General features: G+C 43.8%; 1 pseudogene; it reads left to right on the plus strand.

Moving 5' to 3' along the window:
- Positions 1–142: 142 nt before the first annotated feature.
- LOC126159856 (uncharacterized) lies at positions 143–25,780 on the plus strand (annotated as a pseudogene).

Genomic DNA, 25,780 nt, shown 5'->3' on the forward strand with positions numbered 1-25,780 from the left:
TTTGAATGCACTGATTCTCGTCCACCTTCCCAAGTTAAGCTACTCTGGATGGGGAGCACTTCTTGGCTGTAGTTTAGTTTTTTCTTGTTCTCTGCTATTCATTCCCAATGTCCCAATAGGAACTCAGTAAACATTTCGTATCATGTCGCACGCAATCTTCCAGACCGTCGCCTTGGTACTGGGTGTTGCAAGGTATGAGAGGTTATGGGAAAACAAATTGTGTTCTCCAGAATATTACGTGTGGTAGGAGAAAACCAACGGATACTAGGAACTGAAAGTAGTGCCATTAAGTAGATCTCATGTCCTACGTAATTCACGGCACACTCACTGCTTACACGTTTCGTTATTTATCCCTAGCGACAGCTTCACAACCCCAGTTTGGAATAAATCTGTACCATCATCTGATGAGCGTAATTCCTGTTCGAAAAATTCTTTGCATTCAATCTCGCCACACAAGTCATGGATAGCACTATGAATGTTCAGGGCTTGCTATGGAGATTTAGGATAGATGCGAACTGATACATCAAAATTAAACACGCATGAAAGGCAAACACCAGTAAGGACTGAAGAATAAAATTGTTCTTAACCTCTCAGATGAACGTTTAAACAGTGCAGTATGTGGTTCGTTAGGACTGAAATACTCGATAAAACCGTCTGCAGGTTCTCTGACACGAAGAAATCGTAGGCAGTTACTCTCGTAAAGAAATGGCCAACGATAGTGACGTAGTTGACCAACAGATGTCTCCGAAATAAATTTAAGAGCTAAAATTTCCATGCCGGAAGTAGGACAAGCTTTGGTGCATTGAATGAAAGAACGTGCTAGTAAGTGTGTGGTAAGAAGCGCATACATATTATTTAGTAGCCCTGATGGAAAGCAATTTCATGATATCCTTACTTATCGCGAAATATGTCGGCGGAAAAAGGAAGAGGCAGAATAACGTGAAATCCGGTCATTAATAATCAAATGTACATTATTTTATTGCTGTAGTTTCGGCCTTGGTAATCGAATTGTGAAACCTATATTGATCAATTGTTTGCGCTATAGTTGCATCTTTCTCGAAGAAGTAATGCTGTGATACGTTACCGGTACACATTCCGGCCATGTATCTAAACAGTGCAATGGTTGCTTTGACTACAGACAATGAATTTATCTTTAGTATCTGCTCCTCCCAAACATCGTGTCCCCTCCCCTTCGTTTGTAAGTTGTCCATACTAGAAACATGTACTACAATTTGGCGCGAATAATGTGTACCTAATGCTACAAAACCACACCCCCCACCCAGGGCTAACACATATGATGTGATAGAATTAATACTTACTCTTTCAGTAATGAAGTAAATTTTTTTAAGGAAACACATCTCGTGATCTGACCACATCTATGAATGACACATAGCTAGTGGCCGACTGCTTCGTTCAGGCCAGTGCTTTGATATAAACATCGAAACTTGTAGTTAATATTAAACTCCTGAAGCTTATGCACGAACTGTTCTGGAAGCCATAAGTTAAAGGGTATGCTGGATAAATGAGAGACTGACGAAAATGTTTTCAAAGTTAAATGTGAGTGCTGTTCTGGATGGAGTAGCTGTTGAGCACAGTACGGTATTTCCTCTGGCAGGGCTGAGTGCTCAGCAAGGAAGGGGCTGTCAAGGCAGGTACCATACCAGCAGGTTTTGCCCAGTTGGCGTCGTAGGTCTGCCGGCAGCTCGCGTTCCCTGGAGTGGGTGACTCTGGACACTGGAGAGAATTTGAGGCCTACAAAAGGTGGGCATTCTTAAATAAGTATGTGATCTGTTATTATTCAGGAGAAGATGGTAGATCAAAACCAAGCATTTCAAATAATCACAGTGTGATGTGTCTAATAAAATGTCATTCATAGTTGTATCAATAAAAACACCGAAGTTAGAGACTACAGCAAAACTGATAACATTTCAAATATTAAATGAGTTAAAAACGGCTCTGAGCACTATGCGACTTAACTCCTGAGGTTATCGGTCGCCTAGAACTTAGAACTAATTAAACCTAACTAACCTAAGGACATCACACACATCCATGCCCGAGGCAGGATTCGAACCTGCGACCGTAGCGGTCGCTCGGCTCCAGACTGTAGCGCCTAGAGCCGCATGGCCACTCCGGCCGGCTTAAATGAGTTAGTCAAGTGCCTTGAACCATCTACTGGATAACAGCTATCAACGAAACAAGCAAAATCACAGTACATGCTGCTTTCCTGGATGGTAGGAGTTTACTTTTTTTATTGTCAATCTGTGTCGAACTATTAGACTACTCCATATTCACTCAGGAAAATAAAACTGCATGAAGTTGTTATCTATGTTGAGTATTTCATTTATTCTTCCGTAATTTTCTTTGTTTCATGGCAAGAGATTGTACGCTAGATTTATATGAACACTGAAGGGAAGACCATTGCTACATCCAAAATTTAGTAGTGTATACTAACGAAATTTCAAGAATACATTTGTCGAGGTAATATATTTAAGCGATTAACATTGCAAGATACAGATTAATGTAAATGTGAGATAAGCCATTGCAAAAGTGAGTTGCTGGTACATTAATAACTGGCGTAACCGCCAGAACGGCGAATGCAAGGACGCAAACGTGCACTAATTGTGTTGTAGAGGTGCTGAAGGTCAGTTTGTGTGATGGTGAATTCAGGGACTGTTAATGCTGTTTGTGGATGACGCTGGAGTTGTCGTCCGATGGTGTCCCACGTGTGCTCGACTGCAGGCCACAGCAACATGTCGACACTCAGCAGAGCATGTTAGGTTACAACAGCAGTATGTGGGCGAGCGTTATCCTATTGGAAAACACCCCCTCGAATGCTGATCATAAATTGGAAGCGTAACAGGTCGAATCACGAGACCGACATACGAATTTGCAGTGAGGGTGTGTGGGATGACCACGAGAGTGCTTCATACGAAATCACACCCCGGACCAAAACTTAGGGTGTAGGTCCAGCGAGTCTGGCACGCAGATTGGTTGGTTGCAGGCCCTCAACTGGCCTCCTACTGACCAACACACGGCCGTGACTGGCACCGAGGCAGAACCAGCTGTCATCAGAAAACACAACAGACCCCCACCCTGCCCTCCAATGAGCTCTCACTTGACGCCACTGAGGTCGCAAATGGCGGCGGTTTAGGGTCAGTGGAATGCACGCTACAGGTTCTCTGGCTCGGAGCTGTCCTCGAAGTAACGGATATACAACACTTTGTTGTGTCAGTATGATGCCTGCAGCGCGGGGTAGCCGCGCACTCAGGCGTCTTGTCACAGCCCGCGCAGCTCCTCCCCTCAGAGGTTCGAGTCCTCCTCCAGGCACGGGTCTGTGTGTCGTCCTTAGCGTAAGTTAGGTTGAGTAGTGGGTAAGCTTAGGGACCGATGACCTCTGCAGTTTGGTCCCATAACACCTTACCACAAATTTCCACTGTGGTGCCAACTGCTGCTCAGATTGCTGCTGCAGATGCATTACGATGAGCCAGAGCCATACGCCAATCACGACGGCCTTCCCTCTCGGCAGAGCCACGTGGCTGTCCGGAGCCCTGTCTTCTGGCGACCGTGCATCCCCGTGACCACAGCTGCCGGGAACCACGCACAGTGGCCACATTCCTGCCAAGTCCTCCTGCAGAAGGAACATCCGGCGTCTCGTAGCCATATCACATGACCTCCTTCAAACTCGGAGGGGTGTTGGTAATGGCGTCTTTGTCGCGTTAAAAGCAACCCCCACTGCTAAAGGCAACTAACGCCCACGACCGCTACTGTTACGTCGCACGTTTGAAGCACACCTCATAGTGGGGCCACTAGCTCCACTCTTATTCAACTGACGCGACATTTGAGATGACGTCATCTTTCAGATGAAGGAACATGCCTCCTAACTTTTGTTTATGTCAGACAACTCCGTTTGGGTCTTGCGTTTTTTTTCAATCTGGGTGTTTATTGAAGGTGAAGTGTCAGTTTAACGAATACTGTTATTACTAGTGTCAGTATTGTCAGCCTGTAATCTTTTACTTAGAATTAATGCATAGTTGGTAGCATTTTGGCACTGAAATGGTGGTCAGTTTTTTGCATTTTATGACAACGTAAGAAAGATGTGCCGAAACGCTGGAGCAATTCTTGCAGAACGGGGTGTTGTGTGAATCTAATGAAATAACGTGGCGAACAGGACCGAATTCAATGTTTTAACCAGGAGCTGTAGTATGCGAGGAAATAATAAGCAACCAGCTGCAGAAAAGAAATTTGATTTCTGGCCCGTCTTCAGGATGTTATACTTGTCACATTGTTTGCAGGTGTCGTCAGTGAGGTGCATACAGCAAAACGCAACTGGTTGCACATTATTTCGTTAGAGCACCGAATTTCTCCCCGCCACAGACACAAGTAAACAGCATGGTTAATCGACCACGTTCACGTACCGCACCTTTCATAGCAAAAGGATGTCGATGACCTCAGCTCTGTGATGAGGTTCAGCTTGCGATTTGCGCGTTTGGGCGTTATAGCCCTGACAGCGGCAAATATCTTCCACCAGTTTAATGTTATCATCTTTATGGGGCAGCTGTTATCTGAGCATGGAGCATTTTACACGAGTAAGTGGCGCAGCGCCAAGCCCGTTGCCGCTGTGGGGTATGCCTACCACCTGTCACACCCCACAAGTAGACTCCATCTCCTCTCCAGATGCACACAGTCTCTATATTCGTCAGAAATGGGGCCGTATTAGATGCAAGGATGACCTTCCACTGCTGTGCGGAATGCGTCAAAGAGAATACGTCCGCAACTGAAGATGAGCTGAACACGAAAAATAAATAAATAAATACATTGGAGCCAACAGACAGACTCATCGATATCTGGAGAAATGGCAGTAGGAATGTTGTTGCAATTCTAACACGGTTCTAGGCACTACAGTCTGGAGCCGAGCGACCGCTGCGGTCGCAGGTTCGAATCCTGTCTCGGACATGGATGTGTGTGATGTCCTTAGGTTAGTTAGGTTTAATTAGTTCTATGTTCTATGTGACTGATGACCTCAGAAGTTAAGTCGCATACTGCTCAGAGCCCAATTCTAACACGTCACGCTTTTCTTCCTCTTTCATCTGTAAGGTCACTATAATTTCGCATCTTACAAGCACCCATCCACATTCTTTGTCAGTGATCTACAAACACATTTAAGTATCATGTGATAGGTTGCACCTCTTATATATGAATATATGAAGGAGACCGACATTGCCACATACACCTTGGAAATAACTGTTAACGCTTATTCAATGAAAAGTGATGCGGTGTCTTTATTATCAGAACGGCGTAATTAATGATTGCCTGTACTAGTAGAGGTTGGAACGACAGTGGAGATGAAATGGCAGGCGGAACTCAAGCCCTGGGTGGAGGGCCCACACAGGAAGTGCCGCGACGGACGGTCTGGACACCTGAGCGCGAGGACACAATACAGGGGCGACCGGCCGCTATTGAGTAGGTAGGAAGTATAACTGGATAATACTTCCGAACTCTGCAAATCTTGGACGCAGGTGAGAGGAACGAAGAAGCGGCATCTCGGAAACCACGCAGGCTGGTTTATTTCCATGTATTTTTTTTTTAGAAACGTACCATTGAATGAGTATAGGTATTTCCTCGCAAACTTTCCGCACTGGACGACAAAAGACTAAAATATGTGTGGTCGGCGTTCGGAAGAATCTGTAGAGAGGGAGAGTATTCCGTGATTTCGGGAATATGATTCGTTTTAGGAATTACGATGGTGGAGAGCTGAGCTTTGCTGGGAGGCCAGCGGGGGAGAGACGAGGTCTTCCATTGTGAGTGGCCATGTGTGACGTTCGGTCGATATCGGCTTTGTTGGGACAGACGGACTTGCTGTCTTTCGTCCCAGGAGAGTTTATACTTATAACAGTTAGGCACTGCACTATACGATTCTGAGCTTCAATTCATCTCCAGGTTGGAAGTCGTCGTTGAGTACGCAGCGTTCAGTAGTTGGGAGCACTTCTTCCTATACTTACTTTGAGAAGTTATCTGAACTCCGTCCTTGTGGCTGGAAGTTCACATTTCTCGTCTGTAGAACACAGAGAGGGGAAGACAGTATTATATTCGGCAGAGGATCGCCTTGTGCCGTCCTAGTGTTTGAATGAGTTTATTTGTGGCTCGAGTTCTTCCATCGTCGCAGACGATTACGAGAACCGTCACTTCGACGCACTGAATGCAGTACACACGGTGATATCGAAATTGCTTCAGCTTATTAGGGCTATAAAAGCTAAACAGCTGTGATCACTCTAGCTTATATGCACTGAGGTTCCACACCACCGTAGATCATCTTTGAAAGTACTGTCTTCTAGAGTTTGGTACTTAGATGATGCCAGTCATTTCACGCTATTGGTATTAGATCGCATTAGTAATTTTACTTAGGAAATGTAAACTTTGTAATATAAAGTTTTTTATATACAAAAATATATAAGCAGGAACAACTTTTATCATTTAGCAGTATTAGTTGTCTTATTCATTCATTTATATTTACGTTGTAATTTACATGTTAAAGTCCATTAAGAGATCCTAAGGTCTGCTTCAAGGGGTAGTCAGACAGGGCCAAATGTTCATTTTAGCGTTTATTATTTTCCGTAGTGCACGTTCATTTAAACCTCCCTCTAGTAGCATCTTGGATATGGCTTACCCTGCCAGGATCTTACTTACACCCTTTTGATAGTAGTCATAAAGTGGTTTGAAACCTGGGAAATTTTCTAAAAGTCTTTATTTCCATTTAATGTTTAGGTGTTGTTGATAGTGATCAAAAGCTTGCATGTATAGTTTGCAGTGGCAAATTCACGTGATAACATTAAAAATAATGTTTGTGTATTTTAATGTATTTCTCTTCAGTGGCGTTGCGCTTCATCCCTCTGGCTGCAGTTCACTGATATTCATGTAATGTATTTATCGTTGTTTTTTACTTAAATTGTAACGACACTGCTCGTTCATGGCTGGTTCAAATGGTTCAAATGGCTCTGAGCACTATGGGACTTAACATCTGTGGTCATCAGTCTCCTACAACTTAGAACTACTTAAACCTAACTAACCTAAGGAGATCACAAACATCCATGCCCTAGACAGGATTCGAAGCTGCGAGGGTAGCGGTCGCGCGGTTCCAGACTGAAGCGCCTAGAACCGCAGGACCACACCTGCTGGCACTCGTTCATGACGTAGCCATTAGTTTATCTTCCTTGTTGTAGATATTTTATGTTACATGCCCGTTACATAATAAATGTGGGTTGTGTAGATTGTGTACCTTTATGAGAGAACTGTTATCAGGGGTCAGTCCGTGTTAACTAGGGCGAAAGCGCGCTAAGTAGCACAGCAGAGTACTAGAAATGGCAGATACACGGGGTAGTCAGGAAAGCCTATGGGATGAGAGTCAGCTATGTTAGCAGCAAAAGGCACTGGTGAGGAGAATAACGATCCAAGGGTATTTTGTGAGGACGATACACACAGTCAAGCCCGTGGTGGGCAATCTGATAGCGAAGATGAGGAACAGCGACACACTGAAGCAATCATAAAGATACGGGAGTATTATGTAGGGAGTCCAAGTGAATGCGGAACAACTAAGATTTGTGCTATATCGCCGTCAGTGACATCGTCACGAGTCAGCATATAAGGGGCGCGTGGTGATGACTCTTTTGAATACCAAAAAATGGAAAGGGAAAAGGGGACAAATTCACGTAAGAGTAGTGGAATGCAAAGTCACAGCAGGAGAGAAGATTTAGATAACACGGATGTGTTGGACATCCTTACATATCTAAAAACAATGGGAAGTGAAATGGGAAATAAAATTCAAAACGTTAGTGCTGAAATGCTGAAGGTCGTGCCTGAATTGGGAGAGCAAATAAAAAAGGGGAATGATGAAGTACGCTCAGAAATGGGAAGTAAAATTCAGGAGGTCAGCTCTGAATTGGGAAGTTAAGTAAGAAAGGGAACCGACGAAGTACGCTCAGAAATGGGAAATAAAATCCAGAACGTTAGTGTCGAAATTCAGGCAATAAAACATGAAACGAGGGAAGTGAAAATGAGGTAGTGACGCTCAGAACAAAACTAGAACGACAGACAGCGGAAGTCAGAAGCACCGCGAACGAGGCGCGATTACTTGCGAGGGGCGCAAAGCGGATTGCTATTGAAACATTAGAGAAGACTGAAAACATGACAAAGACAGGTAGAGGTGCATTAACGAAGTTGCAGAGGCGCATGAGACAAGACAGCTGCAAAAGACAGAAATTGCATCAAATAAGGCGTTGACTGCGGAGCTCTCCCAATTTAAACAGAACATAGAAAGCGAAATTAAACAATTATCTGAGGAAGTCAGGTCGCAACCAAGACAGACCAAAATCACCTCCGGAAAAGAAATAGTAGGTAATTTGGAAACAATAGAATGTGAAAGAGCCTCTTCAAACTCTTCACGGTCACGTTCAAGCCCAGACATTATTAGAATGTGCTCCAATGTAAGAGTTGCCCGCCAACTAGAGACTGAAAGCGTATCTGCAGAGTGACGAAATATCGCTAGAGATATAGACCCCGCATCTACACAGAGTACGACTGGATCGAAAATTGCGAACACGGAGAAGAGCAATGAAATGTTTCAAATGCTTAATTGTTATCCGTTAATGCGCAACACGGAACATTTTTCCAGTGAGGAAAACGTGACAGAGAATAAAAGAGGGGATGCCCAAAGTAATGGTAGACCGGAAACCTTAGCACCAAGTGAGAATATGACGGGACGAGCGGGGAGAAACTCTAATGAAATTTTCGATTTTATGCATTTTATCTCTGTACGAAAATTTCAGCATTACAAAGACGAGGGTAATGTTTTACACTCGAAAACTTTTATTGGTCAAATCGATTTATCATTACCTCACTGGACTTCGTATGTTCACATATTGAGGGAACAATGGCCGAATGCATGTGGAAGATTGCAAAAACGTACACGTCATGCGAAGAGTTTCGTGACGCATTTTTAAACAAATACTGGTCCAAAGAGACACAGGGCAGGATCTAATGATGAGCAGAGACTTGGAGAGTTCAGGGTTCCACAGTCCAGTGAAGGTTTTTGAAAACTTGACCAAGAAAAATCAGTAATTGGACGACCCATGCACACTGGCTGAAATAAGATTGTGTTAGATGAAGCTGCCAATTGGCTACCCGCAAACGCTCGTCGACCGATGTGGAAGTGGTGTAGAAGACTTCAAGAGTATCTCAAGAGAAATGGAGTTCGCTTTCAACGAGCAGCAGGCGCGAGAAAAACGTAAGCAGAGAGACGTGCAAAGCGAAAGAAGGGAGAACAGCGAAGGGAATAATAGAGGCCATAATTAGCAAAACAATGTAAATCGTCCGCACCACGAAAACATGAGCGCGAGAGATCGTAGTGGGAATAACGGGCAGTGGAGAAACTATGGCAGAGAACATAGGCAACAAAATGGCCGGAGATGGGAGACACAAAATAATGGCGCATCATGGGGCGACAATAGAGAAACCTGTCACTGGTCTTACCGAGGATGGGGTGGACTGAACAACAACAGGAATTGGAAACAATCGACTGAAATTAGACCACCTAACCCTGGGAGAGTACGCCAAAATAACATGGAAAATGAACAATGACTAGGCCAGACGACAGACACTAGAAAAATGTGCCCATAAACCGTCTCGGAAGTAATAACATAAATATTGTAGAATATGAGGACTTAGGGAGATATTACTTGATAAAAAGGAAACATTACCCATACAGGAAATCTACCTGGTGGTAACAGTACAAGTTGGAGGAATTATGGGTATTGCTGTAATAGATAGTGGAAGCGAACTCTCAGGTATTTGAAATAGGCTCTTCACTAGATGCAAGAAGTCAGTTAATCCACCTATGCTCACAGTACACAAAAACAAAGGTATGAGGTGCGTTAGTTGGATAGAGTATGGAAATATCTCAACAAATATGTCTAGACTTTGATTGCCAAGGACACCATATGACTGTAAATCTGTTCATAATACTGAAACTAATAGCTGATAATAATCGATGTAGATTTTCTTTCAGTGCAGAAAGCTATCATCTATCTAGGAAGAGGGGAGTTAACATTAGGGAAAGAGAATAAAATAAAAGTCAGACTTGATGAGAAGGCAATGAAGCTCAAATTCCGGTTAGCTGTTTATAACTGCAATTCACAGGTCAACATGCAGTTCGGAGGGAAGAATGTAAAAAAGATACTGACAATAGAGCAGATTTCAAGGCCGAACGTGAACATGTTAATGAAATTAACAGTAGGACTGATTAGAAACTCGAGAATCTGAATAACATAGAGAATAAGGATATAAAAGGGTTGGAGCTTGCACTCAAAAATAATGCAGAGATGTTCGTACCCAAAACCGGATGCATTAAGGGGTATCAGTATAAATTTGACGTAAAGAAACAGAGACCATTACGTAATCCCATGGTCATACCGGGAAAGGGTTCTAAGTAAACAACGAAGAATGGAGGATGAGGGTGTAATTGAAGCCGCGAGATCTGAGTGCGATAGTCCACTAAGCATAGTAGACAAAAACAACGGTGGAACTCGACTGGTGTTAGACTCACGGCAAATAAATACCATTATTGTGCCAGAGACGGATCGCCTTGAAATGCTTCAGGAGCTCCTTCAAAGATTTCACGGGGGTTTCGATGTTTTCCTCACTTGATTTGGGATCGAGCTTTTGGCAGATAGAGCTCGATCCTGAATGGCGAAAATATACGACCGTTATTGCCTTCGGAAGGTGTTTTCGATTCAAAAGACTCCCTTTTGGATTGGAAGCTCACACGTTATTTAGACGACATATTGATAGCAGAAAACACCTGGGGGAGACATAAAAAACTCTTAGAGGAAGTGTTAAGCAGTTTGAAAAGGTATGGGGTGACCACAAACATTGAGTTTTTTTGGGAGCAGTAGGGTTAGCTTTCTGGGACACGTGATAACACGACAAGGGATTAGTCCCGACCCAGGGAGGATGGCAGCAATTACGAAGTTTACCACTCCTACAACCAGAAAACAACTGAGAGAGTTTCTAAGAATAATAAATTTTTATAAGAAGTTTATCTATGTGCAAACATTAACTATTTCCCAACTCTGCCAACTGACAGGAAAAGGAACACCCTTGGTGTGCGATGAGTGTGCAGACTGAGAATTCAATAATTTGAAGGTGACACTCGTCACTGCTCCTATTTTATCACATCCTGACTCATCACAAGATTTCTGTATGGCCTCTGGCAGCGTGAAGATCGGTCTGGGTGTCATGGTGTTTCGGGATTTTGAACAAGATGGCAAATTAGTACACAGAACAATCGCATTTGGTAGCACGGTATTATCCAAAAGTGAAAGAAATTACTCTGTTACCAAACATGAAGCCCTTGCAATAGTATGGGGATTTAAAAAGTTCAGATACTTTCTGTTTGGTAGAAAAACAGAAGTCTATATGGACCATAGGGCCCTAGAATTTCTCCTAACCGCAGAATTTCCGCATGGAAGACTAGCGAGATGGGTATCTGTGCTTCAGGAATACCAGTTTTCAATGGTCTATGTACCTCGTCCGACAAACGTTATCGCTGATGCCCTGTCCCGCTCACCTATTGGTATAACAGAAGAGACGGCTAAAGCATTAGAACAAGAGCACTTTTCGTTGTGCTACCTCAACGCGTGGTATTTGAAAACGTCGTTACTGGAACGATGCAGAATATGTAGAATGTGCAGGTCAAGGATCCAGATTTACTCAAAATAAAAGAAAAGTGGAAGGATAGGACGCAGGCCCACATAAGACAGCACTACATTTTGAGAAAAGGCATTCTGTTTTATAGGGCAAACATTAATGATTCACTGTGGGTGGTGTGCATACCAGATGAATTAATAAATAAGCTTATATGGTATACACACCTAAGGTACGCACATTTCGCTCCACATAAAAGCTTTATAAAAATGAGTAGTGTCTGCTGCTTTAAAAACTTGGAGAAACGCATCCAGAAAGTACTAGCCATCTGTAAAAACTGCTAAAAGGCGAAATCCATAACTAGGAACCCATGCCCCTTTATACCCAATTATTCCTGAGCAGTAAGGCATATGGCAGCGACGGATTTAATGGGACCATTATCCAAGACACCGAGGGGCCATCAATATATATCGGCAGTATTGTAGCTGAGAGCCAAATTTCTGGCGCAGACGCCACTGAAAAGGGCGACTGGTGCAACTGTAAGTAGAGCCTTGTGCAGAGACTTCATAAACCAAGTGTGTAGTGTAGACTGTATTATCTCAGATAACAACACTAAGGAGGTATAAGATAAAGCCCATATCTATTAGTAGGTTTCACCCGAGTTCGAACCCCGCAGAGAGACCGAGGAAAGATTTGAGTAATTTATGTAGATTATACTGTGGAAAGAATCATGCTAGCTGGGATGTATTTCTTGAAGATTTTCAAGATGTGATAAACGAGCTTCCTCACAGTACTGCACTGATGCCACCTATGATGGTTCTGAAGAATAGGGACCTTCCAGACAAAATTCGAGGACTGATCGATTTTCCACAAAGGACGCGCCGACAACATAAAGTCACAGTGGAGGAGGCTTTGCTCAATATTCAGGTCGCTGGAGAGAAGCGCAAGGTGTGCACAGACCAAAAGGCGCATGTAAGGGAATTTGTAGTTGGACAAAAGGTCTTAGTTAAATGGTATAGGTTGTCCAACAAACATATGTCAAAAGTTCTTCAACAGATACAGCGGCCCTGTACGAATAAGAAGACTAGCACATGCAAATGCGGTTGAAATTAAGTCTGTGGAATCTGGAAAATCTTTGGAACTCCATCATGTGAGCCATCGTAAGCCATTTATAAAGTAAGTAGGGAGAACTGAAGGGATCTTTTATGGCAAAGGTATAGTCTTGTATATAGTTAGCAATTAAGTTAAGTATTACAGTGAAGTTATTTGTAAATTTATCGAATTTTCTACTATATTATCAGGTTAAAAGAGGTACTACAGTACATGAAAGGGCAGGATGTCGTGGGTAAGAAAATAAGGGTATGCTTCTTTGTGTAGACTATAACTACGTTAACAACAAAATGAGTGTACAATTTTACAAGGTGTTCAGAGCGTAAAATGTGCTATCTGTCCACGAAGGAATAAAGTAAAATTGAGAAACATGTGGTACTGCAAAAATGTTGTAAAGATGTGGTGCAGCGTAGCAGATTTTTAAAAGACACGCTCGCACTGAGTGAAGCAAGCTGCAAAATTAATGCACACATACCTGAGTACAGCGTTCATTCACCATCCATTGCTTTGCACTTGTAGGTACTATGTAGACGATATTGAAAGCAGCATTGAACAAAACCATCGTTGATACTTACGACTGCGTAGTCCGCGTAACTCACGTAACAAAATAAACCCGCAAATCTCTAGTAATAACGGGCAAAAGTGGATGCTTCCTTCCTTCATTGAAAATGTCTGCTTATCCATACTAATGTTTGTTTGTTTTTTTTTCTTTTAGTTATGGTGTCAACAAGCCCACATTTACGTCGATATCACATCCACTACTAGTTCATGCAGCTTATGTTACACTCAAGAAATATTACGAGATTAATACAGTCTATGCTGTGCTATGAAATGAGTTTCACATTCGGTCCTTTTCAGTGGATTCTTCAGCCGGCCGCGGTGGTCTAGCGGTTCTAGGCGCTCAGTCCGGAGCCGCGCGACTGCTACGGTCGCAGGTTCGAATCCTGCCTCGGGCATGGATGTGTGTGCTGTCCTTCGGTTAGTTAGGTTTAAGTAGTTGTAAGTTCTAGGGGACTGATGACCGTAGATGTTAAGTCCCATAGTGCTCAGAGCCATTTGAACCATCAGTGGATTCTTCAAAGGGAAATGCTCGCCTAAAACTGTTCTGTAAATGCATACTGAACACGCCACGCAGAATTCTTCACAGAAGCCAATTGTTACACACATGGTTTTCTCTACAACACTCCACAGTCTCCCGAATTTTCACAGAACTCTCCGTAACTACATCTGCTTGCACGGCGATATGAACCGAACGTGAAATAACGGTCACTTCTTCATTTTACAAATAACTTTTTCAGGCACGTCTAACAGGACCTCCTCGTCCGGCAGCACGTCATCAACTCTGCGAGAGGCTGGTAACCTGACGGAATCAACAATGGGCTGAGGGTCCAAAGACTGACTTGTAAAGGCAACACGATCTCAAATAAGCTTTGCCTCCTAAACTTAACAAAAAAATCTGTTGATTCCATCCCCGTACACAAATGAAGAAGAAAGTGTGTTGTGAAATCCGAATCAGTGTGTGACTCTTGATAAAAAAAGGTGCATAATGTAGTGAACACTGAACAAGTCCATCCAAAAAACTATCACTTTCCGATATCTATCATTGTGTAAACATTTTGTACTTATTTTTCAGGGTAGCCTTAAGAAAATATTTGTGTATGTATTCATGTAAAAGTATTGTTTGACATTCTCTTTGATAATGATGTGATGTGCTTCACTGTTTCTGTATATTTGTGTATTTCCAGAATTCTAATTATGCATGTATTTACGTAAAACTATTGTTCGTCATTTTCTTTGTTGATGATGCTATGGGTTTTTAATGTTTTTATGTATTACATTTTATGCACTGTGAACAAACACATAAGTTTAAATTGGTGGTCAATCCGAACTCTTATTAAAAATATTAGTGGGCACAGTAAATGTAAGGCCGGCCGGAGTGGTCGTGCGGTTCTAGGCGCTACAGTCTGGTGCCGAGCGACCGCTACGGTCGCAGGTTCGAATCCTGCCGCGGGCATGGATGTGTGTGGTGTCCTTAGGTTAGTTAGGTTTCATTAGTTCTAAGTTCTAGGCGACTGATGACCTCAGAAGTTAAGTCGCATAGTGCTCAGAGCCATTTGAACAGTAAATGTAAATGCAGTTTGTCAAAGAATGTGTTAGAACATTAGATTTTTTAACTGTTTAAAGGGTATAAACATTACGGAAACACTACACTTGGTAAATCAGTTTGTGAAATGTCTTATGAACGGATGAAGGACAGAGAGCGTCGGTCTTAAGTCTAAAGAAAGATGGGAACTGCCATTTTTGAAAGAGAATAAAAATTTGGTAATGTTAGTTAAATTCCTTTGATATTGTATATTACAATTGTCACATCTCGGAACAATGTTCCAAACATAAGGGGTAGACAGATTATAATAAAAATGTAATAAGTACATATATGGCAGTAAACCCATGAATGAATGCAGAATAACTGTAGATGAACTTATCATGATTCAAGTGTTCCTCTGCCCTCATATTATTATTAGTTCCCTTGTACAGACAATTGATGGTTATATGATTTCGTACTGGGTGAGATAATACTATAAGAATTAAACCATCCTAGTACAAAATAGTTCTTTAGGTGGGGGTATTGTAAGGTGACTATAATTTCGCATCTTAGAAGCACCCATCCACATTCTTTGCCGTGATCTAAAAACACAATTAGGTATCATGTGGTAGGTTGTAAAAAGCATATATGAATATATAAAGTAGACCAACATTGCCACATACGTCTTGTAAATAACTGTTAATGCTTATTGAATGAAAAGTGATGCAGTGTCTTTATTATCAGAACGGCGTAATGAATGATTGCCTATACTAGTAGAGGTTGCAACGACAGTGGAGATGAAGTGGCAGGTGGAACTCAAGCCCTGGGTGGAGGGCCCACACAGGAAGTACCGAGACGGACAGTCTGGACACCTGAGCGCGAAGGCACAATACAGGGGCGACCGGCCGCTATTGTAGGGCCAGAAGGATAACTGGATGATACTTCCGAACTCTACAAATCTTGGACGCAGGTGAGAGGAACGAAGAAGCGGCATTCCGGAAACCACGCAGTCTGGGTTATTTCCAAGGATTTTTACTCAGAAGCCTACCATTGTATGAGTATACACATTTCCTCGCAAACTTTCCGCGCTGGACGACAAAATAGTAAAATATGTTTGGTCGTCGCTCTGAAGAATCTGTAGAGAGGCAAAGTATTCCGTAGTTTCGGGAATATGGTTCGTTTTTGAAACTACGATGGTGGGGAACTGAGCCTTGCTGGGAGACCAGCACTGGAGAGACGAGGTCTTCTGTTGTGAGTGGCCATGTGTGACGTGCGGTCGAAATCAGCTTTGTTGGGACAGACGGACTTGCTGTCTTTCCTCTCAGGAGAGTTTATACTTAGAACAGTTAGGCACTGCACTGTTGCGAACCTATACGATTCTGGACTTCACCTCTAGGTTGGAAGTCGCCATTGAGTACGCAGAGTTCAGTAATTGGGAGCGCTTCCTCTGCCTATACTTACGTTGCGAGGTTATCTGAACTCTGTCATTGTGACTGGGAGTTCGCGTTTCTCGTCTGTATTATATTAGGCAGAGGATCGCCTTCTGCCGTCCTAGTGTTTGAATGAGTTTATTTGTGGCTGTAGTTCTTGCATCGTCGCAGACGAGTACGAGAATCGTCACTTCGATGAACTGGATGCAGTACAGACAGTGATATCGCAAATTGCTTCGGCTTATTAGGGCTATAAAAGCTAAACAGCTGTGATCACGTTAGTTTATTTCCACTGAGGTTCCATACCACCGTAGATCATCCCTAAAAGTAGTGTCCTCTAGTGTTTGGTACGTAGATGACGTCAGTCATTTCACGTTATTGATATTAGATCGCGCAGTCAGAATAAGGGGCAGAGTTGGGCAACTGATTGGTAATTTTACTTAGGAAATGTAAACTTTGTAATATAAAGGTTTTTAAATATACAATAATTGTATAAGCAGGAACAACGTTTATCATTTAGCAGTATTAGTTGTCTTATTCATTCATTTATGTTTAGGTAGGAATTTATATGTTAAAGTCCATTAAGGGACCTATGATCTGTTTCAGGGGGTAGTCAAGACAGGACCAAATCTTCATTTTAGCGTTTATTATTTTGTACCGTTGCGCACATTCATTTTAGAACCACCTTCTTGGAGAGGAAACAAATCCCTCTTCTTTGTAGATTTGTGTTCAGATGAACGAAATAAATCTCGAGAGCTGCCGTCTTTCCCAACCGGAATTAACCAATGTGCTGTGGCCAGAAAACAGTTCGACTCTTTCGCTAAACAGCTACTTTGTACATTCTGCGTCAGACGCCGGTAACGACTAAATTAAGTTTATCCGGTGTCACTTCTACAACGGGAAAAAGTATATTCGATTTCTGGCGAGAATTTTTTGGGGCCTTTCGTCTTGCTACTACTGCCTACGTTCGTCTGAGCAGCTGCCAGAGAGCGCCAGGAAACAGGCGTCACTGCGCACGCGCGGCTGCGACTACGTAGGAAGCCCGTGCTCGGTGCTGTCTGTCTGCTCCGCTCTGCTCACACGCCTTCCGTCGCATTTCCGTTCGGAAGGTCGTGCGTGGTGAGGCATCACGTGATCAGGCGTGGCACTGGAACCTGGGTGTCCGGAGGGGACACACGGAGTTGTGGGACTCGGGGCAGCTGTTTTGTCCCATTCTGTCCGGACGGGGGGTGCAAAATTACAAGCCAGTCCATGGCACGATAGACTCTACGACTCAAAATACGTTCATATTTTACTATGTGGTGAGTTTAACATGGATCTTTTCTTATTTGTTATTTGATACACTGTTACCTAACATTCACGTTTACATGCACGTTGCACTGTTAAAATCTAGTCAGAAACAATAGAAATTTCTTGAAAAAATAAAAAAATCTGTTGCTTGTACAAACGGGAACTACGAACACTTAGGTTTTCATGGCTTTTTAAATCTCTCTAAAAATTAACAAGGTTATTTGTGAAACCAAGAAACTGTGCAGTTGTCAGTTTATATTCTGCTCCAGAAGTAGATAAAACACGGTGAGCTGCCTGACTATTACTGAAGAATGGCGTTCTGTAAATTTAAGACGTAAACAACGCAAAACAAGAAACGTCGACAAGCCTAGGGCGCACACTAGAGGAGCGCTGAGACGCGCACTTCCCCCGAGCAGTAGGCAGGCCGGCGCGGCCGCCGCCTCCGCGCCCCCTGTGCCGGGCGCCCACCTGCTGCCCCTGCCGGTCGGCAACCAGCGGACGCGCGCCAGTCTCAGGCGGAGCCTGAAAGTGCACTTGCGGTGTCACCGGCTTCTGCGTTGCGGGGGGCAGGTGGTAATAGCACGGTGGACGGCGGGAAGTGAGCACGGCTGGAATGATTAGACAAGTCGGCGAAACCTATGAGAAAATAGTGTCGAATAGTTGAAAGTCGCACAAATTCAATGTTCAAAGGGATGCTACTCCTGCCGCATGTAAATAACAAGAAGGCGCCGCTGAAAGCATACGACAAGCTTCTCTCCGTCATTGGGGACAGAATTCGCTCAAGTGGCACAGTCTTGAGGGAACAAGTTCCACCAACTCGATAATAAGAATCAAATCGCAATAAGACTCGAGGATCCATTTTTAAATATGGCGCGGACGTAAACATTACGGTCCACTACTGGTCAACCTGTTACCACAACCATTATCTGGCTCTCACAGTCGTTGCCTTCGCGACACAGAAGCACATCGTCGCCTTTCATCTTAACGTAGACCTCCCGCCGTGGTACAAATCAGACTGTCTGCACAACGAAGATTTAATGGGGCAGGGGCACTGCAGGTGTTTTGACCGTAACTCTAGTCATGCACTTTGGTTTTTTTACATTTAGCGAAGCGTGTGGCTGTTCCTACCTGTAGATAGTTTGAGAGGTGCTATAGGATTAACGTTTCTGCAAAACATACACGATGTTATCCAGAATATTACGTGCAGCAAGAAAAAGCGACGGATAGTAGCAAATGAAAGTAATGCCCGTAAGTGTGCCTCGTGTCCCACGTAATTCACGCCACACTCACGGCTTACACACATCTTTATACACTCCTGGAAATGGAAAAAAGAACACATTGACACCGGTGTGTCAGACCCACCATACTTGCTCCGGACACTGCGAGAGGGCTGTACAAACAATGATCACACGCACGGCACAGCGGACACACCAGAAACCGCGGTGTTGGCCGTCGAATGGCGCTAGCTGCGCAGCATTTGTGCACCGCCGCCGTCAGTGTCAGTCAGTTTGCCGTGGCATACGGAGCTCCATCGCAGTCTTTAACACTGGTAGCATGCCGCGACAGCGTGGACGTGAACCGTATGTGCAGTTGACGGACTTTGAGCGAGGGCGTATAGTGGGCATGCGGGAGGCCGGGTGGACGTACCGCCGAATTGCTCAACACGTGGGGCGTGAGGTCTCCACAGTACATCGATGTTGTCGCCAGTGGTCGGCGGAAGGTGCACGTGTCCGTCGACCTGGGACCGGACCGCAGCGACGCACGGATGCACGCCAAGACCGTAGGATCCTACGCAGTGCCGTAGGGGACCGCACCGCCACTTCCCAGCAAATTAGGGACACTGTTGCTGCTGGGGTATCGGCGAGGACCATTCGCAACCGTCTCCATGAAGCTGGGCTACGGTCCCGCACACCGTTAGGCCGTCTTGCGCTCACGCCCCAACATCGTGCAGCCCGCCTCCAGTGGTGTCGCGACAGGCGTGAATGGAGGGACGAATGGAGACGTGTCGTCTTCAGCGATGAGAGTCGCTTCTGCCTTGGTGCCAATGATGGTCGTATGCGTGTTTGGCGCCGTGCAGGTGAGCGCCACAATCAGGACTGCATACGACCGAGGCACACAGGGCCAACATCCGGCATCATGGTGTGGGGAGCGATCTCCTACACTGGCCGTACACCACTGGTGATCGTCGAGGGGACACTGAATAGTGCACGGTACATCCAAACCGTCATCGAACCCATCGTTCTACCATTCCTAGACCGGCAAGGGAACTTGCTGTTCCAACAGGACAATGCACGTCCGCATGTATCCCGTGCCACCCAACGTGCTCTAAAAGGTGTAAGTCAACTACCCTGGCCAGCAAGATCTCCGGATCTGTCCCCCATTGAGCATGTTTGGGACTGGATGAAGCGTCGTCTCACGCGGTCTGCACGTCCAGCACGAACGCTGGTCCAACTGAGGCGCCAGGTGGAAATGGCATGGCAAGCCGTTCCACAGGACTACATCCAGCATCTCTACGATCGTCTCCATGGGAGAATAGCAGCCTGCATTGCTGCGAAAGGTGGATATACACTGTACTAGTGCCGACATTGTGCATGCTCTGTTGCCTGTGTCTATGTGCCTGTGGTTCTGTCAGTGTGATCATGTGATGTATCTGACCCCAGGAATGTGTCAATAAAGTTTCCCCTTCCTGGGACAATGAATTCACAGTGTTCTTATTTCAATTTCCAGGAGTGTATATTCCCAGCCGCAGCTGCACGACCCCCAGTACGCAATAAACCTCTACCACCGTCTGATGATCAGTCGCTGGGCGATTCCAAACGATCACCATACTTACAAAATGGAAGAACTTCAAAAGCTGACTGGTTGCAATAGCGAAAGTCATTCCCAGACGCCATTGTGGGTTCACTGCCGGCTGTGTTATCTCCTCATTCCCCACGCCGCTATTTTTGCATTGTTGTCGAGATAACAATCTTCCACAGAGTTTAGTTGTAAATTATTCCTGAAGCCATTTATGACGATTTTCAGTGTATTTCGTAAGAGAGAATAGTCTCAAGTATCCTGTTGCTTATGTGATTGATAAAACGTATCGTCGACCATTCACTTAAGAATCAGGTTGTACCGAAATGAAAGTAAGGGACGGTCCCAAATTTGCTCTGTTTCGGGTAGCTTGTGAAAAGTGACGTCATTTTATACAAACTGATGTTCTGAATTTTTATTCACGCCTCCAAGAAACCGACGTTTGTGTAACTGGAAGCTACATGGAAAGCCGTGGAAGCTGTCCAGAAGAAGGAAATGGGCTAATTCCAAGCTCCCAGAAACTTCACAGTACCTCTGTAAACTTTAGAAGACTACGTGGAGAGGCACTACGAACAAGATGTCAGTGTAGTGCTTATGGGCAGAAACCTTGCGTTTCTGGCACAAACAGATGCTCATCTTGCTGCGGTATTGCAGGAATCTGGACCAGAGGTGGTATGGACGTCAAGCTAGAGATATCACATATGTAGCATTGCAACTTGCACAACACTAAAAATTACGAAATTTTTTCCACTACGATGAGTTTTCTGCATGTAAAATCTGGCTGTGATGGTTCGTGAAATGGCGTCCTGAACTGAGATTTCGGACACATGAGAAGTTAAGGGCTCCACAAAGGAGGCACTACACCTTTTCTGTCAGAAACTCAAAGACGACGCAAGAGCCAAGCAATCTGCTGCTGGCATAATTTTCTACTGTGTCGGGACTGGAATCACTGTAGCACAGTGTTGATCTAGCAGGGCTTTAATTTTGGAAGCCTATAAGTATGTCCCAAAAATATCTTCACGTTTAATTTTTGCCACGGTAGTACTTAAATTTTCTGACTTAACAGGATGGCATATTGCCACAATTTAAGGAATCCTAGGTCACTCTAGTGGATAATGGGGCACTAACCCTGACGCTCCCTAAGGAACCGAAAAGAAACTAGAAAATCAGGCTTCTTTAGACGATGAATCTGGAGGCTTCCATTAAAAAAAGGCGCGAAAACATAGTGTTTGGAGGTGACTTTAAATGCACCACAGCAGAGGAAGGCCAGCTGACGATGCAAAATCCGTCACACAGAATTACAGGACGCTATCAGCGAAATGCGACACAGGGGCGTGTGGAGACCAAAGTACCCACACACAAATAATCTCACAGTTTTCGACATCAACGGAAGCAGTAGACTGGACTGAATCTACGTATCCTGCAACCTTGCCCAACCAGTATGGTGGAGTGGTGACAATTCGTAGGTCTGTGAGGCAAGGCTGCCCGCTTTCAGTGGTTCTGTGTGTCTTATCCTCGTATCGCTCTCTTTAGAATGGTCCACATATCAATAACTGGCATTTCAATCGAAACAATGAAAGCAGCTTGCACTGCATATGCTGGTGATGTGGGCCTCTTTCTAAAAGACGAATCTGACTTTAAACTAGTACAAGCTTTATTCTCTATTTCAATGAGAAATAGTCAAGTCATAAGTTTCCACTGCCCACTGGGCCCTGAAGCTCCGCCACTAACACGTTTAAGGTGATCCTTGTGCAGATAATATCTCGCCCCAAAAAGGTGATAACATTAAACCGGTCTGACACTGCTGTCGTCGATCTATTGCTAGCTGGACCGCATCAAAAAGCTGAGCCAATCATCATCTTCCTGCTGCCAAAGGCCCGGTGTGTCGGCCGGCCAGGCTGTCAGCGTCCCCACACAGGTGGGCGGGGCCACTGCCCAGGCCGTCAGCTGGCTTCTGTGGCGGGCAGCATGTCGGCGCAGCTCGCCATGTTACTTCGCTCGATTCACATCCCCCCCCCACCCCAAGATCTGCCCAGGAGACACACCACGAATTTCTTCCAGTGCCATAAAATGCACAAAATAGACAACCATTTTACTGCAGAAATACTACCAACTAGTGGCGTATATTAAACAACAGCGCACTTGCTAACGTTTCCAAATACTGAACACGATATTCCCAAATCGACGTTTTGACATAAGTACGTACACATGACGCCCTTCATCTGTTCTCCTCTGATATGTCGGCGCACTGGAACGGTACAGCACGCTCCAGCAGAGGGGAAACAGCCCAGAACTCCATCTCCTTTCCTCGTATCGTCAAACACGACGGTATTCACCGCTGGTATCGCTCAATAACGGGACGTCAAATATTGTGAAACGTGTCCCTATTTGTTTAAACTCGGTTTTTGTAAATGTTCCATTGGTGTCTGAGAAACTAGCAAAATTTATTTTGATACCTAAATACGTAGATCGCAGTGCAGGGCGACAAAATAGTGTTAAAATTGAATTTTAAGCAAAAGTGTGTGAAGCACACGCTACACTATGCGAAATCCAGGCTGGCCAGTACATCTAATAATTCGCCTGCGAGGCCAGTCCGTTTTCAAAGAAATTTATGTATGCTATTTCACTGCAAAACAAGTGGCTCACATTAGTATGTTTGCCCTGAATGTTGCTAATCTTTATCTTTACGCTTGCAAACAATCATTGTATCAGAACTATTATTGTTAATTACAGACCGAATGAACATGAAATTTAACGCAACTGAGTTTGTGTCAAAACTGCTTGAAAATTCACAAGATAACATCTTTCTCAAATCATTTACCGATTTGAAACATCCGAAATAATATCATTTTTTCACATACACATTCTTACAATCACTATACCTTACAGTGAACATGAACTTTGATGATAATTAAATTTGTTGGCCTACCGGTGCGAACGCAACGCTCGTCTGTTCTGCACTATTACTATTAAGATACTGATGGAAACCAAATTTCATTTACGGTAGGTACTTGCGAGTGATAGGCAGTGCCAGACGGTATCTTATCAGTTTCCATAACAATGTTTCTGCAGCACACAACTCGCGATGTGCAGTGGGAGTAGGCAAACCCATTCATAAAGGTAGAGAATGAAAAGTGAGGAACAAAAGTTAACCACTGATAAATGAGAAAAAAGACTCCAAGTATAACTATGCTTCACTAAGCCATAACAACAATATACCCATCCTCAAGTTCTCACACCTGGACAGGTCGGCAAAATATTGCTTAATAAATTTCCTACGTGTAATTACTTTCCTAAACACTTGTTTCAGTTGTAAGAAAAAACGTTACATTGGATTCTGCTGCAAAGTTCAGCCATACTCCATGTCCTAAGAATAATAAACTACACAGTTACATGCTAAATTACCTTGTAATTTCCCCTTTTAACGTAAGATTTCTCATTGTATGTTAGTACAAGACCCTTCTTGGCTAACGCTGTCTCCACTGCACGGCAGGCCAGTTTCCAGCCGAGTACACAGCCAGAGCGTCCAACACACACCGCCTGCTGGTGTCTCGAGAAGAAGCAACATCTACAGTCTCAGCAACACAGCTACAACGAATATGGTTACAACGATACTACAGAAGTTGAGTGCATTTATCAAATTCACGACTTCATTCACATGTATGGCCAAAACTTCATGAAAATCGACTTAGCATATAGGACAGTGTCTCTTCAAATTCTCACTTAAATACCGGCATGGGGGTGGAACGGAGTAGCTGATAATAAACACCGTGAGAGAATAAGTCTACCGTGAGTAGGTTGACAGAACGCTCAACTGCGTAGAAAGCTGTCTCAAAGAACGCTAATCTATGTATCTGCCAAAAATTAAATAATACTGAGTTTCTAATATTTGCTAAATATGCTCTTCCAACGTAGGCAATTGTTAAATGGGTCCGTTCTTAGAGAGGATGCGAGAGTGCTGTTTGACGAACCCTGACAATCGTTCAGTTTAACTTTTAATTCTTACAGAATAGACGCAGAACGCATGCTTTTCTCTCCCTGAATCCACACGAAACACTCTGCAGAACGATATGCTCCTCCGATTTAAGTAAGAAATAATTCGTGGCTCTCCATCTGTGGTTGTGTGACTTTCGGTTTGCATTCCTGTCAAGACGTTAGTATGCGTACTACTTTACCGGAGCAGTTTGCTTTATGAAGACACGTGGTTTAAGTTCTTTTTCAATAGCGCTACAGCTACACATGCCACATTTATGTCTACATAGGTAACATCTATATGCATTGTAAAGTTAAAATCGCTACCAGTGCATAACATCGCTTTTTCATTCATTAATATACCTCACTTCATGCTCACACTTGTGATTCGTTATTACTCTTTTAATTTTGTTTCATAACACGCCTGACTTCTGCGGAATGAGGCTGTCGGTCGGTGGCGTCACGCCAGCCGCGTAGGGATGGCCCCCCGCAGCACGAAAGACTATTTTTTCCCCCACATGTGGAGTGATGAAGATTTTCAAAAGCGAACGGAAACGGAAAGAAATAATAAATGCAGAACCATCACTCAGACTTGGTTTATTACGTTTTACATGAGAAATTACTATAGTACATCTCGGATAAGGCAAAGGCGAAAAATTTTGCTTTCTTCCCAACCGAAATTATGTAGCGTGTTCTTGACGGAGAAAGTGTTACTGACATCCATTGACCTGGCACTCAGTACGAAATAAACAATACTCTACTTCAGGCAGTAATTACAGTTAAATTATGTTGAACCAACGACAGAGCAATAACAGAACGCGGTCTCAGAATTTGTGGCGGGAATATTTACAACATATCGTTTGATTGTCGGTGAATTCTTCTGTGACCTTAAAGAAACGGAGGCAATTGAAATACCAAAAGGCAAAGGAATTCCCCTCGGTGAAATAACGGTGAAATAACAAGAACTGACGCATTTCTCAAAAAATTCAAGGCTGATGCTCTAATGCATCTTCACAGAGTTCTGTTCAACAGAGTTGGGAAAGTCACTCTTGTGGGGAACAACATATGGAAATTCTGTTGGTTTGACTTTGACAAATGGTCAGACCAGTATGAAAAGAAGAAACACATTCTGAGCAAGATGGAACTGACTGTCTTGAAAACAGTTTGTTGTATTTTAGACGTTGATTGAAAAGGAAAATGTGATGAATTTTAACATTTTTGTAACTGTGGAGCGCCTGTTCCTGGCAGCAGACCAAAGCGCTCTACAGCCCAAAAGGCCAACAACAAGAGATATTCAGAATCGGAAAATGAAACAGAGAAACGAACACCACGTTTAAAGAGGGCTAAAGCGCATGGAAAGAGCTTAAGGGAAGATTCATTGGATGGCGAAGACAACATGGATTGA

Source organism: Schistocerca cancellata, unplaced genomic scaffold (assembly GCF_023864275.1).
Source record: "Schistocerca cancellata isolate TAMUIC-IGC-003103 unplaced genomic scaffold, iqSchCanc2.1 HiC_scaffold_1148, whole genome shotgun sequence".
NCBI classification, from domain to species: domain Eukaryota; kingdom Metazoa; phylum Arthropoda; class Insecta; order Orthoptera; family Acrididae; genus Schistocerca; species Schistocerca cancellata.